This window comes from Linepithema humile, chromosome 8 (assembly GCF_040581485.1).
Source record: "Linepithema humile isolate Giens D197 chromosome 8, Lhum_UNIL_v1.0, whole genome shotgun sequence".
Classification (NCBI taxonomy): domain Eukaryota; kingdom Metazoa; phylum Arthropoda; class Insecta; order Hymenoptera; family Formicidae; genus Linepithema; species Linepithema humile.
Window position 1 is genome coordinate 11,172,870 of NC_090135.1, and position 18,935 is coordinate 11,191,804.

General features: G+C 37.4%; 1 protein-coding gene across 6 annotated transcripts in view; it reads left to right on the forward strand.

Moving 5' to 3' along the window:
• Positions 1–18,935, forward strand: part of SK (small conductance calcium-activated potassium channel) — a 156,285-nt gene that overhangs the window by 84,721 nt on the left and 52,629 nt on the right. The window contains exons 1-2 of one of the 6 annotated variants that reach the window (XM_067360476.1): positions 2,572–3,454; positions 8,961–9,764. The exons of 4 other annotated variants lie outside the window; for them this stretch is intronic. The gene's annotated coding sequence lies outside the window, so the exon portion shown is untranslated. Of the gene's footprint in view, positions 1–2,571; positions 3,455–8,960; positions 9,765–18,935 lie in introns of those variants that run through there. One more of the 6 variants, XM_067360477.1, reaches the window with a different exon arrangement.

Consider the following 18,935-nt stretch of genomic DNA (forward strand, 5'->3'; position numbering starts at 1 on the left):
TCTTGAAGAACTGCGAGGACTGAGAGGAGGAGGAGGAGGCTCAGAAAGGGCATCGAACGCCGATAGAGTAACGTTTAGGTAATCATTTATTTGTTATCTGTTGGTCATACAAAATATTGCACATAAAATATTATGTATTGCAATGCACATAAAATATTTGAGTTATTTGATAAAAAGTTCACAATATTTAATGATCATGATTATTAGATTTTTTTCACATATCTATACGAAACAATTAAATTTTCAATAATTCTTTCATTTTTAATCTAGCTATTTGCTCAAAAAACAAATGAAAAGTTCAATGTGCGCAATTATTTCTGAAATACTCACTGTTTTGAAAGCTGATATACATCCTGGATTTTTTTTTTTGTGTTTTATAGATCAACTTCGCAGATCAACAGCTCCGCTACTACGCATCGTATCGGTGAGTAAGTCCCAAAATTTTATTTCAATATTGCTAGGACAATGAATTTGAAAATAATATAAGATTCTTGTAATTAACAGAGTACGAATCGTATAATATCGATTGCATAAGAATTTAATTAATTTTATTCTTATTGATTGTACAAAAGTTCAATTTCTAAAGTATATATATATATATATATATTTTGAACTGTGCACTTTCTAAACAAATAAACTATTAATATTCTAGCAATCTCTGTCGCACTCCTTATGTACATTTTTGTCTATTAACACATTCTATGCCGCGCTGACTTTTTAATATTATTACATATAAAAATATTATGAGTTTTTGAACTTTTATTGTCTTGAAAAAACTCGTGTGATGGTACGCATACACGTATGCTTTTGTCGGATAATCCAATTGATCTTACGGTCTTCGAGTATTTTATAATATCATAAAGGGACCTCTTTGAAGGTAAAAATACTTGATACGATCAGTAATATACAAGAAGAAAAGAATGAGTTTTCGCGAATTTCTCCGTCAGATATTATATAATATATCCAATTTTCTTACTCCACGTACGATACTCCAGTGCGATACTCAAAACGTTAACAGTTATTCGTCAAATTCTTTTTTGAATTGATTGAAAATCTATCGAGGGGCTTGTTATTAAAGGGACAGATGATTAACTGGAGTTTGAATACAGTGAACGCGTCACTGTCAGGATAATGGAAAGCTGTTGAGAGATGGGGAAGTTTAAGTGCGGATGGTATTTGCTAATTTCACTTTCAAATAAATGCAAAATTCTTCGCATAGTTGAGTGCCTGCATCGATACACATACGATGCGCTATTTTTATTTTTGCCGATCACGTGCTTGATTCGCAACATGATTGCGGACTCGACAAGGAAGCAACTGGCTTTGATAAACGAGAAATCGAGAGGCGCCACATGGACACTCGCTTCCTCATCCAGCTGAGCGCATTTCTGCCATTTTATATCCATTTTCAAGAATGCAATTGGCAATATCAGTCTCGGTAACAAAAATGCTTCAATCAGCATTGTTTTAGATCTCCGCTCAATGCACGAAAATTGATTTGCTTAATACAGATGTAACAATAAGCATTACTCAAATTAATTAAAATCGTTAATCGTTGTTAATAATTGAAGAAAGAGCTCTGTAATGTAAATCTGAAAAAAATTTGTTTAATGAATACTTCTGTAATTAGTACTTGTACTTGAATTACTTGTTAATTTTACGTTTAATTATTTCATATTTTAATTACGCATTTATCTTGCACACGAACAAGAACTAGAAAGCCAAACGTTATGTTCTGAGTGATTGCATGCACATTGTTAAAAGCCAAGTACAACTTGCTCACCAATAAGTGCGCGCGTATATAATACTCGGAAAGGGAATAATCCGCACGGCAAATTACAACTGCATCCGGGTATATGAATATTCATCGTGCAAAGATAATTCGGTGGATTGAGTTTCTAGTGGCGCTTCTTCGGGGCACGGATTCCTTTGATTTTCGGATTTCACGTGCTACCATTCCGTTTGCCGCAAAAGTGTCGTGTGTAACTTTCGCATGCGATTTGACAACTTCGCGGAGTAGCGTGGAGGGATTATTCATGATTCGGCGAAGCGTAGGATGCCGAAATTCGCGGTTGAAGTAGCACGCGCGCGCGCGCGCTTTCTCCTTCACGCTGAAAATCCCCTTTGCCATGCATCTTCCACCCTCGGAGCGGTGCAATACAACTGAAATTAGCCAGCACGCAAATATGTTTACACGCCTACACGCGGCGGAATTGTAGCCGTGCGCCTTCCCCGCGCCGGTCCGTCCGACCCGCGTGCAGGACGACGAGAAACGTGTGGCGCGACGCGACGCGAGGGGGTGGCGGCGGAAGAAGCGCGGGCGGGGGTGGCGGCCGCTCGCGCTTCGTTCCACTCGCGCGATGTGACGATCGGTGGTTGAAGGGAGCAAAAAGACCGGTGGGAGAAGGATGGAAAGGGGGGGGACGAGAGCGCATGGGTGGCTACGTTTGGACGAGGGGGACGGCGACGCGGAGGAGGATCGGCGGGTAGGCGCGGAAGGGAAAAGCATTAAATGGGGAGCGAGACGCAGTCCTGTCGGGAGCGTCGCAGCGGGCGGACGCTCACCACTGGCGCTTCTCTCGCACGCGTCGCCTCGCTCGCTCTTCTCTCTCCTCTCTTTCTCTCTTTCTCTCTTACTTTTCCCCTCCCCCTCTCCGCTCTTCTCTCTCATACTCTCTCTCTCTCTCTCTGACCCATCCACCCACCCACCCACCCATCCCCCCGCAACCTAATCAGCATCCTCCGGCCTAGTCTCGGCGGGTGCCTCTTTCGGATACTCGGAGCGGGCGTCGCTCGCTCGCCTGTCACAGGCAGTGTCCACAATCGTCCCCCTTCCCCTCCCCCCTTTACCCCCTGACCGTTCATCATCCAAACGTCCCCTCCAGTTCTCTTCTCACGCCCCCCTTTTCCTTCTCCCCTCCCCGCGCACCCCCGCCGATGAACGCAGCGCGCGACAACTTCCTCGCGAATCGCGGGATCCACCGTCGAAGCGGAGGCTGCGCCTTCGATCGATCTCATCTCGAGACGACGACGACGACGACGACGACGACGACGACGACGACGACGACGACGACGACGCCGTCGACGCCGACAACGACGACGACGACGACGACGACGAAACGCCGTGATCGATGAGCGCTGTCGACGGCGGGGGTGAAGGGAAGGCGGCCTCGCTGCCGCGAAGGGCGACGATTCCGTCGGAAAATTGATAGCGGGGTCCGCTTCGAATCGCGCGCGGACCGCGAGCACGGTCGCGCCCAGAAAGACGCGAGAGGACGACGAAGCGCCGCGTGACGATCACGACGGGGGAGAATGCCGCCGTCGGCGAGCGCGCCGCGGATCGGAAAGCGCGAGTAGAAAACTGATCGTGTGCACACATGCGATGTACGTACATCAGGTGTTCGCAGTCCACGACGGCTGATCAAGATCGTCGATCACTGCCTTCGTGTGTGAGGTACCTGTCGATAGAGGGATTGATAATTTAGCGTCCGCGCGCGGAAAGATCGGAAGCGATGATCGCACCGTCGGCGGTCACGTTATCTCGGCTCGCCGGGTCGAGTGAGACGATTGTTTAATTTAATGACGATTGTTTTGAAAAGTTTATCGGGGTGTTGCGAGAAGAGGAACACACGATCGTCGCCCAAGGAGTTTCCGTGTTGTTGAGAGATTGCGCTTCCGTTGGGATGAATTATTTTGCATTGTTGGGAAAACAGATGTATCGCACAGTGAATGATTATTGTTACTCGCGGGAGATGAATGGACAAAAAAATGAATCGGCGTTTTGTCCTCCAGCGAGAATTTTGGTTTTCGAAATGCTTGAACGATGGAATTGGAGTAAAAGTGGAATTTGATAATATTGAATATTGGAACGTGAATAATAAAGTCAAGGTAAAAATTGCACGGTCAGGTGCGTAAGGATAGAAAATTTTACGAAACATACCGAAATATAAATAAACAGATACGAGATAAAATTCATAATAATGTTTGTGTGAAAATAATGCAACAATAATGAAGCTAAATAAGAAAACCTGTTAATAAAAAAGTGGTATTATTTAACAGTAGTGTTTCATGTGATGCGCAAAAGTAACAGATTAGACGTTAATTGAGATAAAAGATAGCAAAAAATAGACATTAATTAATAAAATGTAAACACAAACTGATTAGGATAAAAGATATAATCGGATTAAACAATATAATATAAATCACACAATGAATGTGATAAAGAATAGTAGAGAACTAAATACTAGTGCAAGAACTGGATATTTAATCGAATCAATGAGTGGAATTAATGGAAGCTTAAATTGCAGATGTTATCCCATATTCTTGTAACGAGCTGTAAAATTATTGTAATCGAATGCAACAAAAGATACATGTTTCATTTCTTTTTCGAAATGATAGCACTAAATATGTTTGAACGTAATACGATAACAAGCAAAATTCGTAGCGTAACATAAATCGGCAACAAAACGGCAATACAACTCTGTCTGTGTAAACTGCACCGATTTGATTACCGATTTCTGTTTGTCACCGCGTCAGAGTATTTGATATTGTTTTGTCACCATAAAGGGTTTGAAACGGGAACTGAAATGTATGAATTCTAACATGCCCGCCTGATTATTGACACGCATTATCGAATCATTTACGATCCTCAAATTGAAATGTTGAATTATTACGACTTTTATGACTTGTTAAAGAAATACGCAATAATCTCAATGATTTTTGAGCTCTCATTGATGCTGTTTATTTGTTCAATACTTAATTAATGATGTGCATTGTTTGTCGTTAAATAACAGAACTCGATAAAGTATCGCAAAAATGAGAAGAATTTAAAATGGAATATAATTAACAGAACCAACGTGAAAATGCGCTATGCGACAATACAATAGAAGATAAATGACTAAAATATAACATATCAGCTTGATGCATAAATTCATCGTTCGCGTGTTTGGCTAGCATTAATTAATTTTCCTTAATAATAGAAAGCACGACAATATTCCGCAATGTGTGTTATATATTATTTTTACTAATTTTCCTTCTGCAATATTAATAGGTTTAAAAATATTTCATAATCATAATTGGGAAATAAACGAGAGATGTAAAAAGTTTCCGAAAAGTTGTTATTAATAAATATATATTTTTGTTACATTTATTAAAATTCAAACAAGCCACTTATTTTTTCACATAATTGTCATTTCTCTCTACGTATTTCCAGCAGTCCGGCAGCTTTTTCTATCTGCGAGAAAAGTCTTTTCGTTAGGAAATCATCTCGTTATGCAGTGCAGTTGTAAGCTCGTCATCACTAGAAAAGCGTCTTACATTCTTTGCACAGTCCAGATCCTCTTAGGTCTTCCTTTAACTTCCTGAGTGCGTACTAATCTAACAGTGCCAAATCTAGACTGTGCGGAGAATATGATAAAACGCTTTACTAATACTAATAACGAATTTACAGTTTTGCAATACATAACTGAATAATTTTTCTAAGATTATCCTTTCGAGCTTTCGAAAAACTCAAGAAATATGATTGTATAAATTATTTTTTGAGTTTTTATATTAAATACGTATTTTTTTAATAATAACTTTCTAGAAACTTTTTGATTTATTTATATATATACATATATTTTTTTTTTTCTTTGCGGAAAAGCTACAATAAAGTTTGATTATGAGATCACAATAAGGAAGTAATATTCCGTCACAGAATAACGACGACGTAAAAACCATTTAGAACCCTCGCTAATTTTTTCAGAGGACCGCCTCTCTGAATTACTTAAATTTTTGACGTTCGAATTTGCCGAGGTTCTTTCAGTCGTCTCGTTAACTAACAAAACAAAACTTGTAAAGCAAAAATTACCCAGATTCAGCGTTATTCCGTTAAATTGCGGTTACCACAATTTTTCCGATTGCCTAGTTAGTTAATCGTGAAAAGGATGCTTGCCGAAAGTGGGAGAGAGTGGAGCTAGCTGTTACATGGTTGTCGTAAAGTTCATATTTCACGAAGCTGTGCCGGTCAGTTGTGCAAAGTTGCTTTCAGCAGAATCGTCCTGGATTCTAGAGTTGCCATGATGAACTTTTTAAAATCAGACACGGTGAATAAAACTTTCTTGTCGCTTTCCCCATTTTTTTCCTCAGTTCTCGAAACTATTCGTCGCGGGTGTCTTCCGGTCGCGGAAAATGATATAGTATTAAGTCGGTTTTTAAATTGTCATTTCAATATGCTTTATGGATACAGTTTTTTTTATCACGAATCACTTCCATTCATGCTCGTATTTTTCTATAAATTTTATTAAAATAAAATAAATATATAACGAAATGAAATTAAACATCGATGCAATTTGACAACTTCTCGTTGTTTTGCTATTTGATTTTTATGTCTAATGCAATATATTTAATGGATATTTAATTAAAAAGAACTTTAAGAGAGAATCAAGAATTTTTAAAGCGATTTCATAAAAATATCCATTTGTAGATTGTCTAAATTAAACTGGTGGACCTCCCTTATTGCATGTAGCAAACAATGCAAGCACAACTAGATACATATATTTTTATATTATGTTTTTTACTTAAAAAACAACAGATGAGAGAAAAGTCTCATCGAACACAATTCTCAGAACTATTAGTGGAGTAAAAGTACGTAATTGCACAATTCGATAGATTGTTCTTTAATACAAAGGCATACTCGCTGTTCAAAATAGCTTAATAAAAGTATATTAAGGAAACAAAGTTTTTTTATATTTTTTTATATGAAATATACAGACAATTTCGGAAATTGCTTATCATATTTTCACAATTTTGTGTTTAAAGTTAAATAACGTTTGAATGTCTAAATAATTTTTGGGGACAATAATAAATTAAATCAATTAATATCAATATTTTTGCTTAAAATTTCAAATATATGGGAATCAAAAGAGGCAGTCGTATTTTGTATTGCTTTCTCTTTAAACAGATAATTAAATTATACCATATATAAATATTATTACATAATACTATTACAAGTCAAATTCTCGTGTCCATTTTTTTAAACATATCCAAATATTTAAAGTGGCAAACCCCATCTCAGTTTTCCCTGCGAAAAGAAAAACTAAAATAAAGAGAAGGAAGAAAGCTAGCCGGGCAATATTGCTGCGGAAGTACTGCTGAATCGCCATTCTTAGGCAAGCGAATACCCCTTATTCCGCCTATCTCAAATTCATTGAATCGGGATGAATTTTTTACTTGCGACTTGAAGAAGATCTCCATGTTGTATTAAACATGCAGGATGTTTCAAAACTTGAGATGACTATTATTTACATACGTATTCTTTGATCAATTCGAAAATAACTATTCTTATTTCAACTTTATAAAGGAATTCACAAACAAAAGCAACTGTTCTCTAAAATCCATTATTGTAATAAATAAAACAGCCTTTATTGTGTTTAATTATAAATTAATTAATTTAAATTTGATAATTCTTATTTCATTAATTTAATTAATTAAAATAAATACAAAATTTTATGTAGATAATTAATAACTCGCATTTTGTTGGAATTATTTCTTTGATAAGAAATTGGCTAGAAATATGAAGATAGAAAATTGTTGAGGAAGGAAGAAATATAATTTGGAAATTACTCGTTTCATTATCTAAATGAACTAACATTAACAATATTGTGAAAATGAGTATGGAATAATTTTATTAAAATGACATCTACGTTTTGATAATAGGTAATTTTTCCGTGTGCACATTAATTCAATAATAATGAAGGAGCGCAAGAAAGAAGAGATTGATGCGATCACGCGGGTGATGGTATTTGCTTGATTAAAAATTCACCTATCGCGAATCATGTACGTGATTATTACATTGGAAGTTGATTCTTTGTTCGTCACGATGAAATTCTTGGGGGGGAACGGTTCGTCGCCGCAAGAGTTGAAAGCACGAGCACATGCGCTAAAATTACTTTCACGTTTTAATGGATCGTTCCATCTCCACATAAAAAAGATCAAAAAGAAATGTATATATTTCACATTTTTATATACATTGAGTGATGGAATATACGATTCATGAAATATACGATTTTTTATTTGGTAGAGATTTTTTTGACATATATATATATGTATATATATATATATATGGAGGATAAAACGTCAGGATATTTACGATGTACAGATGAACGTTGCTGTCGAAACGCGCACGTGGAATTATTGTTTGTGAAATAGCGGCAAACACTCGCGTAATAGCATTCTGATTGCGATTTACGTTAAGTTGCTGTAAGGAATTTATCGATTTTTACATTCCACACTTAAAATTTTGATGAGTGGAAAATTTCTATTTATTTAGATATAGAAATGTTGAACAATCAAAACTTTTGACAATTAGGTCTTTGGAATGCACTTTGAACTTCTCTAACTTAATCTTTTAAGAAGGTACGTGAGGTCTCTCAGATTTCTGAGCTTGAACTTTGCCTTCTAGCTCTCGCTTGTACGCTTCCTTGCAAAATAAATATACATAATTAAAAGTGTTACTTTTAATGCAACGGTTATTTTCTATGTAATATACTTTCTATTTTTTTATTTCTAGATGCTTGAAGCAATTGGTAAAAATAATTAATATCATATTTTAAAAAGTCATCTAAAAGATAAGAGGTCTGAGAGATTCTTCATTATTAATTGCATCGACTTTATCCTTCGAATTAATTAATAGTCAAATTAATGAAACTTAGAAATTTAAATCAGTATTAAAATTTGTTTCTTTTTTATTGCTTTTAGAATTTTTTTATTGATTTATCACTCTTTGTATTTGATTAATCTGCAAAATTGAAAATTCGAAGTCTTGAGCTGTTCAATCTCGAGCGGATTCTCAATTTCAAGTTATTAGCTTCCTGATTTGTCCGGAAGTTGATAGAACGCAGCAACCTAAGGCATATCGCACTTATCGGTATTTCGTCGTCGCAGCGAGCTTATCACACAGCGAAATAACGAAATTTGCTTAGATCTACAATACTACCATTTTACTCGAGACGCGCGACGAGACCGACGTATATCCCGGCTCTCCGTTTCTTTCCTCGCCGGAAACAAGGACAATGCTTCCTCGGCTCGGGACCGATCTCGGGATTTGCTTTTATGGAAAAAGCCGGCCGTGTTAGCCGTCGCCGTGATGGAGGAGGAAGAATGCGAGGACAGTAGCAATCGGCCGGCGAGCGGAAGGAAGCGCAGTCGCGAGGAGCCCCTAAGAGGATCACGGGGATGCACAATGTTGCCGCGATACCGCCGCGATGCTGCTGCGGCAAGGACGTCGAATCGATACGGTGTTATCGGTTGTCAAGTGTTCGCTCGCGAGGTGATGTACCTCGCTGCAACGGCAAACGGTCCCCGCCGTTAATTGCGGCGGGAAATTAAAGTTTCATTCGGCCCGAGAGAAACTCCCAGAGGCGTATTGCTCGCGGGAAACGCGCGGGGACGCGCGTGAGCGTGAGCGCGAACAGATGTGACGAGTGAACAAGCCGATATGGAGCGCGCGTCGGGGACGAGCGAGGACTACAATCAACCGCTCGTGTGATCGCGCTTTCAAACTAGAGCCGACTTCGGTGCGGCTGCGAAGAAGGTTGTGACTCAACATGAACGACTCGACGGAGCCCGAGAGACGATCCCACGCCGTGACGCGGCGGATCGAGTACGATGAAGTGCTTCTATTCGGTGACGAACAATCGGAGTTACGCGAAAGTGCCAGCGACGCTGCGAAAACGACGGATCTCACTTGAGGAGGAGAACAATTATACGTAAATGTCACTAAACAGGTTGGTAGAGCGGCGAGTTACAGTTTCTGATAGGAAGGATAAATATTAAGAATGAATGTTAGTAGAGGGATAAATTGACACAGAGGAGAGATAAAAATTATATTTTAACATGAATTCTTGAGCAATCTAGAAGATGTTCTTAAGACTTATTTTTTAACAACGAATTTCTCGAAATTAATTTTTTTTTACTGTTAACAAAAATGTCTAGAAACGTAGTATTTTATCGCAATTTTTCAATTTATGCTCAATTGAAAAATTTATCAAATTATTGAAAACAATTGATGCCTCGATATTTTCGCTGAGAAAAAAACCAACTCGGCCGAATTTTTTTAGTGGAAATTTCAAGAACAATTATCGCAAATTTCCTATCTTCCAATACTTTGAACAATTTATCGAATCATTTATCAATGAATTTCAGAAAATAATTTAAAAATAATTGATGTCTCGATATTTCCGCTAAGAAGAAAATCAACTTGGCTAAAGAATCTGTCACTTAAAGCTTGTTCGACCTTCTCGAACCACGATTTTCGGTTATTACAAGCACATTTTGAGCTTACGTACACTGCTAACCGACATTAAGCACAATTACAATGCCTGAATGGATTACAATTCGTGTGTGATGAATACGATTGTCATGCTCGATCGAACGTCCAACAATTAGTCACTCTCTTCCCTTAGAGATTACGGATCGCATACGCGCCAGTACGTTAAATCAATCGCGAAGAAATGGACAACTCACATCTTTCTCTAATCCCTTTTTCTTTCGCGAACTTCTAAGAAGTCTCCCTGCACTCTCGTTCAACATCGGGCACACGAGACCACTTAAAATCTTCTTCACGTACTCCACTTCGCGTGCGTGTATGTGCGATCTGTCGGAAGAGAGAGAGTCGCGGAAACGTGCTGAAGGATCGTGTAAAACCGCTGTATAAAGAATTGGAAATAGAATTGTAGCGATCGGGCGGGCCGAGTGTTGAGAGAAGCAGCGATTTGAAGGAGCGCGCTGAAGAAATTGAGAAAGACTTGCGGCGGAATTTCAATTAATTCACGTCGATCGGGCTCGCGGACGACGATGCGAATTTTCACCCCGAGCACGTCTAGCGCCTTCTCAACGCCGCGGAAGTCGGCCGGCAGAGGGTGGCTTTTATATACCGTGCGAATCAAACAATTGGGACACTTTATCACTTCGCTTCACCGGCTGCATTGAGGATAGCAGTCGAGTGGCATTGGGAAAGGGGGAGGGGAAGGATGATGTAGTAGCGCGAACGAGGTCGAGGAAACAATATTACACTTATTGACGGAAGGGTCGCTTTCGGGTCGCGATAGCTAGTCTGCCTGCAAAATTATCCTCCACGTTGTCCTTCCGCAGTTTCAAGGACATTATTGCGGCTCTTGAATTTTCAACGATGCAAAAATTGTCGTTCGCCAGAGCAGAATTTTATCGGGATAATTTTGACATTTTAACGCCAAGGCTGTGTGCAGCCTCAAATTTCGCGTTTCGAATGCGAATTATGTATTTGTACATAATTGTCGTGCTGTTAAATATCGCTCTTCCGATTATGCCTGCTAATTAAACTTACTTAATCATTGAATTATATTTCGATTGCACGAATGATTGCATTAATTATATAATTGTTTGAATAAATGAAATTTAACAAGTTTTACATAAATTTACATAATTTTTTGTCGAATAACAAAACGTTTAACGACACCAATGGAAAATATTGTAATTAAAAAATTGTATAATCGTTCAGAAGATTTGACAATTCGATTTTTTTCCACAAATAAAAGTAAAAGTTTAGAATTATTATATATTCAAATTAATACTTTAACACAAAGTTAGTAATTATCGAAAAGCCTCACTTTTTTGTATTTTAATAGCGCGAGAAACTATTGCAATACACTCTCGCCTAAGAAATACAATTACACTTTTCGGTGATGGCATTGAAAAAGATTATGAGATTATGTAAATAGTATCGGCCATACCAATTATTTCGTAAAAAAAGCCACTTTATTCTCGCTGTGACGTAATAATTAAATTGCGCGGAAACTATTAACTGGGCGCGCGACGAGTTGGATTAGGATAATTACGGAAATTTTTTAGGATCATCGGGTTACTTCGCTGAAAATCCCGCAAAGTAATCCCGCGCTCGATAGGTGAGAGTCCACGTTTCCGGAATACTTTTCATTCGAAGCGTATCTCTTCGCCGTTTCATCGGAACTCGGTCTCCCGATTATAAGAATCCTCGCGAAAGTTTTCCGCGTAATCGCGGGGTAATAGACATCGCGATCCGGTTTTATTATCGCGTGATCGCTTGGTGCTTTTTTATGCCAACGTCAGAACTTTTCCGTTCAGCATAAAAAGAAAAAAAAAAAAAAAATTAATAAATAAATTCACAGAATCGATTTCAATTTATGAGAATTGAAGCAAGAAAAAAATTCGGAAAAATTGGTTTCGTTAGAACTAAAGCAAGAGAAAGATTATACAAATTGGTTTTACCGAAACTGAAGCAAGAAAAAAATTGACGGCGATTGGTTTCATCAAGACTGACGTGCGAAAAAATGATTAATATTAATTCTGTGAAAATTGACATAGAAAGAAACATTGGGAAACTTTTTTACAATCAACGAATTATTATTATACAACATTGAAACAATGATTTAATAAGAGTATTAATTTAATAATAATAAATAGTATTATAATACGAAACGTTAAATCACAAATTGTTTATAGTAACTTTATGCTGTTATTTCTGTAGCTATTTGTATTTTTAATACAATTTTATATAGTTATTTGTATTTTTTTTTAAATACTTTTGCATTTAGTAATAATTATTTTTTTTAAGATTACAAATTTAAGATTTAAAGAGCCAATTTTTTATATTAGAAATAAGACAAGTTTTTTTTACTTTTATTTTATTCATTTTTTATTCTATTTTAATTATTTTAGTCCAAGAATTCTAAAATATAAAATAAGTATGAGAATTCTTGGCTATAAGAAATTAACAATTTAAAAGTAAAGGATTTTTAAATTCTTAAAAATACTAAACATTTATATTTATTTGTATTTTATAACGATGCGCAAAGATCTTTTGTCTTGCGATAAAATTCTTTTTCTACATATTCTATAACGCACATTATTACATAGAAAAAGACCCGATGCGAATATAATTAAGCTGCGACTTAATTACTATTTTATTGGACGTTATACGGGATATCCCAAAACCACCGGATGTTCTTTTGATGAAAGATTTTCTGGCCAATGTAGAGTAGAAATTTGCATAGTGGTAAAAGCGTCAAAGGAGATCATCATTTATTGCAACTTTCCGATTTTTCACGCAATATATATTTTTATTAAATTAAATCCTAGAGACTGGAATTGAAATTAATACCAATTCAAAAATTAAAATAGAAATTGATCGAAAACTAACTTAAAAAATGTAATTTTGTTATCTTGAAATTCACGAAACACCGTTCTTTTTTTTAATCGCTTATAACTCAGAAATTACTTTTGATTTTGAAACACTTTTTACATGCCTTAATTTCTTTAATCCATAAGTATTGAAAATTTTTAATCAAGTTTTGTTAGTTAATACAATATCGATTGATTTAATACAATCTGTTATTCACTTTGCAATCTAGTGTTTCACGTGTAACTAATTTAAATAATGATGCACTGATAGACGCGATGTACTCGATCGGGAAGTGCTTATAACTGCGAATCTAGTGCGCATTAAACCGCCCTGCGCTGCAACTTTAAGATTGAACACATTATTTTCTGTCGCTGATTTTTAGCTCGTATGAATCGCGAATTCGGCAGGCGTTCACAGAGGCGAGATAATACATAATTTATGTAGACAGGAAATTATATATTCTCTGAGAGAGAACCTCGTCCATCGCGAGTTAATTAAATCTCTCGTCATGGCGGTGCTCCAAAAAGCAGCGGCGTTGCGATTTCGCAAAGCGAAGTGCCCGGGGTTGACGGATGCAACTATCAACGCCGAGTGAATTACCACGAGTTCTCTATTAAAAGTGCTTACTCGCTTCCGCGGGCCCGTCTCTCGCTCCGGGCGAACGTAATTAAGAGACCGACTCGCCACTTTCTTACGGCGCTCCTCGCGAGATTTCATTCCTATCCGTGAAATTTTACGATCGATGCCGCATTCTTTCTTTTGCTGTATAGCTCCATCAAATTATCCTACATTATCGAATATTTAAATGCGGCTCTCTTTATAACCGTGGTATGTATAGCATTCTGCAAAACGGTTTTCACCTTTCATAATATCGCGTATCCAAGTACAATTATTTAAAAGAAATACGATTCCCTGAAAATTTCAATTTTATGTTTTATAAAATAAAAATTTAAAATTTTTAAATACTTTATTGAAACGGAAAAATTGCGATGTTTAATAGAATAATTTGTATTACAGGGTTAATCTCATTAAAATTTAACGTTTTTAATCACAATTTCTTCGTCTATTAAAAAAAAAAAAAAATTCGAGATTTTGCACAGCCGTACGCACTTGAGGAACTTTTGTCTTTGCCTTTCTAGCACGCCGTCTCTTTCTCTTCCTCTGTTTGCCCTTGACTCGGGATAAACGAGATTAAAAATTTAACAACGCGACCTACGGACGATTGATCGTCGGCATTACTTGCGCTCGCCGATGGACGACACGAGCACGCCGCTGAGAACGCTTTCGTCGATAGCTCGATACCGTGCACGGAGACATTTATATTCGATTGTTGCCGCTTTATTTTCTTATTCTTATGCCGCTGACAATAGCCTTCAATCTTAACCGAAAGATTCTGTGTAAAATGTGAACATATTCAGATATCAGGTCGTGAACATAAAACGGCAAAGGATATATCGTGCTCATTGCAAGTAAACGATTTTTCTCACGCGATAGCATTGAAAGGTCAAGGCTTTTTTTTCTGATAACTTTGACTTTGATCTTTAGAAATCACTGCCAATGCAAAAAATACGGATCAACGGGTTTTTACGCAACGCAATGTAAAATGCAAGTTTCCTTTTGCTACACGCCGTTGTAACTATTTCATCGTCGGTTATCACCTATCCGGGAAATCGATGTAAAAGCAAAAAAAAAAGAGAGGAGGCGAAAACGGAAGAGAACGAGTTACCAATGCAATAGCCGGCGGAGCGCGGTTGGAAATTGGCTGTGCTTTCCCTACTTTTCCCATTCGGGCGAACGAGCGGCCGAATATTTTTCCTTTAATCCTAAACTCGTTTCGGCGCAGCATGGGCGCTCGTGTAAGAAAGCGGTAGTGGCTATCGTGGTCGGAAGATTTGTCAGCATTTGCGCCTTACGAACGATCGTAATTTTATTAAATATTGGAAGGAATGGAATCTGAGTTTTAAATTTTGAATTGTGTAAACATTGTTTGTTTTCTTTTCATTTACATTTTTACGTTTTTATGTTGAACCACACAATTATTGTTGGTTTAGTTTTAAAGTAAACTCGAGAATGCGTTTTTACAAATTTTTAATCATTGTCAAAAAGAAAATTACGTATTATTTTTGTATCTTAGATGTTTCTATAAAACATTAATACTTTTCTACTAATTTAAATTTGAAAGATTCATTTCTCCTACATATTTTTTCGATAAATCTCTCAAAATGATATTTCTATCTAAAAAGTTTTTCCTTTATCTATGGGCAAGATATACTGAAAAAAGTAAAGTGGTACAAACCTTTAAAGAATGGTTTCACCTCCTCAGACTAAATTTACGCTGAGAATTACTTTTTATGTATTTCGCGTTTCCTATATATTTCTTATATACTCTATATTTTTACAAAGTTTTATTAAAGTCAAAATTTTCGGGCAGGGAAACATCTCTTGCCAAAAATATATTACATTTCTCCTCATAATTTCTACAACTGAAAATTTCATTCGCGCTAGAGATGTAATGCATTATAATCTTACCATATTCTTCCGACAATTCACGCATCAAAAACATTTTACTTTCCAGCTTCAGTCTCTAAATGAATAAATTATTTAAGATTTCAAGTTTCTTTAGATGTTCTAAATAAAAATAATTAATGCAAAAAATCCTACAAAATTTATTTAAGAAAAACTAAAAGGGAAATAAATAAAGAATGCGAAAGACGGCACGTCATATGACTTTTTTCCTTGCCCGCAGTAAGGAATTAATATTTAATATGGATTATTGTTTTTTGCAAAATATATTGACATATTTGCAAATATTCCAAAATCTGAAAATATATCGTAAGGTGCTGTGCGTTAAATTTAATTAATAATGAAGTTGCGGGAAAGAATCGTAAGAATTCTTCTTTAAGAAAGGAAAGACTTTAGAGAATCCTCGAACATCGGAGGTTGTAATTGCTTTCCGAGCTCCACGATTTCCGTTTTTAGACGTTCCGTAGTCAACAACATCTAGATCCTCTCGAGTCCGCCAGGACGCAATAATCCCAAGGACGAACAATCCAATTCAAGACAGAAGATAATCCGACGAATAAAAACAAAGAAGCGATATTGGCGATGTGAGTGGAATAACCCGGAAAATATAACCGTAGAATTATGAGATCCCCCCCTCCCGGTTGAAAATTGCGGCCCCGGCTGTCTTTACATTTTCTCAAGTATCCCGCGAGTAATCCTCCTGCGGCCGCGCCGGCTAGAAAATGACTCTCGTGCAACGAAAGACTTGCAAAAGCACGTACTTTATACCGCGTAGCATCGTCTATGTAATGTCGGCAATTTGGTGGACCACCGTCATCTTCTTGTAAACTTTTTTAAACAACGCTCGGTACGGATGAACCGCTCGCACTTGTCGATTCCGTAACTGCCGTAATTGTTTTCGCCGCGCGACACATTAAGCTCTAAAAGTCGCAAGCTTAACGGTTTAAAATCTGTATGAAATAATTCATCTCGTAAATTCCGTGAAATTTTTAATTCGCTGACTTTCTCGGCATAAAGTGTTAATGTTTTGTACATTGTTGCGCATACGCACCGACTGACTAAAAAGCTTGTTTATAAGTTAAATTTTATATGCTGTTTCAAAATTAACACATTTTCCAAATGATGATAATGTTCGTTTAAGCCCATAAACGACAATGTCAGAACCCGTCAGAATAATTATTTTGAAATTAAAATACATTTTTTTTAATTTTGATATAATTCTTTTTCTTTTAATATTAAATATTAAAACACGCTTATGCGCGTAAAGTAAAAGTAAAACAAGAAATTTGATGTCGACTGCAGTTTTGAATTTATTTCCACAGCAAAAGGCAATTAACAATAAATATTTAACTCGTTAATTTTATGAAGCAATTTGCATAAACTTTATCAGTTTTGAAAGTTTCTGCCGGTCAAATTTTCAAGCGTTTCTGGAATATAGCAAAATTAATAAGCGCAATGTGTAGCAATATCTTCGTTAAGCTCCACGTCGAGTAATCCTCGCGACTTTCCTCAGAATATCCGAAATATGAAATGCGCGGTAATTCCCGGACAATTTTCGATGCGCGCTCCCGTTCAATTAACAAAGTTGTAAAGCTTCGCGAAAATTTCCGTCAAAGTATCGAATTAATCTCGATGGTTCGAACTAGACGATTGTTTAACGAGGACTTGAGAGTGACATCGCGTGTTTTACGTCGTGTCTCGCAGTCGCGTATTGACGATCGACCCACATCGGCAGATTATGAGAAAAACATTATTCTGATTTGCCAAGCATGCGGGACAAAATCGACATTTTCGCGTCACAAAATTTCACGCGGTTTTCCGACCGTGGATATCCTTTCACGATGAAGCGAGAATTGCGAAATATATCTTGCTCGCAATTTTTGTACAAGTTTTCATGTTAGAATAATAAAATTGCACATGATTTGGACGGAAAGACAGTAAATCCCGGAAGGGAAGAAAATGGAAAGGATTTTATTGAAAAGGATAACGTTGCGCGTGTTGGTACAGGCATTAATGTGACACATTTTCTTGGCAAAGTTCCCAGCCTGCCGTAATAGCACTCCAATCTCCCGGAGAAGTGAGATACAAAAACAGAAACATGGCGAGTTTGATTTTGTCAATATTGGTGCAGAATGATGACGATGAGGAATCGGGATGAGGTCCGGCTATTTTGTGGGAAAGCGCACAGTGGCGTATGACGATCGGCCGGAGCTCTGAAAGCGCTGGAAAAACGCCGGGGAAGTAAACGGGGAAGTGCGTGTCGTCGACGATTTGATGTTATCGATTTAATGTCACATAAAACGAGCGTGAAACTTATCCGGCGGGAGCGCAGATAACATTATATCCGTGTGATATCTGCTGAATTATTGGTCACCGGTTGTACACCGGAGCGCCCCGCGAAGCAGTAATCTCTTCTGAAGCATTATCTCGCGGTTCCATTAGAGAGATTATGTTCGCGGTTGAAGCGGTAAAGGGCGGAGGGGCGGGCGGGCGCGGCATAATCGCCGAAAACTGGAGCGAGACGAAATCGCGCAGTCGAACGGCGGAAAACTGTGCTCCGGCAATTATTGTAACACATTTGCAATGGACTTTGCGGCAACGTATTCTACGAGTTGGCGCCGCATCGTACATCGCTCCGCCCGATGTACGAGCGAAAGTACGGTTAACGGCGGCCGTTTATCGTCCCGAAATTATCGCCGGGCCAAAGTGTGGCGTGCGAGCATTCGCGGTCGCGGGAATTAAAAGGCGAGCGATGACGCTGACCGATATTAATGTTTGTTTAATTCTATTCTATTCAAAAACCCAATTGCGAATTTTATTGATCCTTCAAAGTTCAAGATTAACCTTTGAGCGTAAGAAAGAATTATTTGTACGCAGTACCAACCATGGTCTCTTGTTTTCTTTTTCATCAAATTTATTATTTATCATTTAACTTATTGATTCTCCCGGTATGTTTTTATGAGAAAGAAATCCGATGTTTTCATGAATTATTTCTATATAATCTTTGACTAATCTAAAAGCTTTTAAGATTTTTAAATGTATCAGTTGTCGCATCAAAGCTGATTAAAATTGCATATTTGATATGCAAAATGTAACATACAATATTTACAACCGCAGAAATTAAAAGGCGAGGTACTAACCGATGCTAATGTGTTTTATTCCTGATTGCGAGCTTGATTAAAGCTCAAAGCTTTATATTAATTTCTAAGCGTATTCAGGAATATTATTTGTATGCATC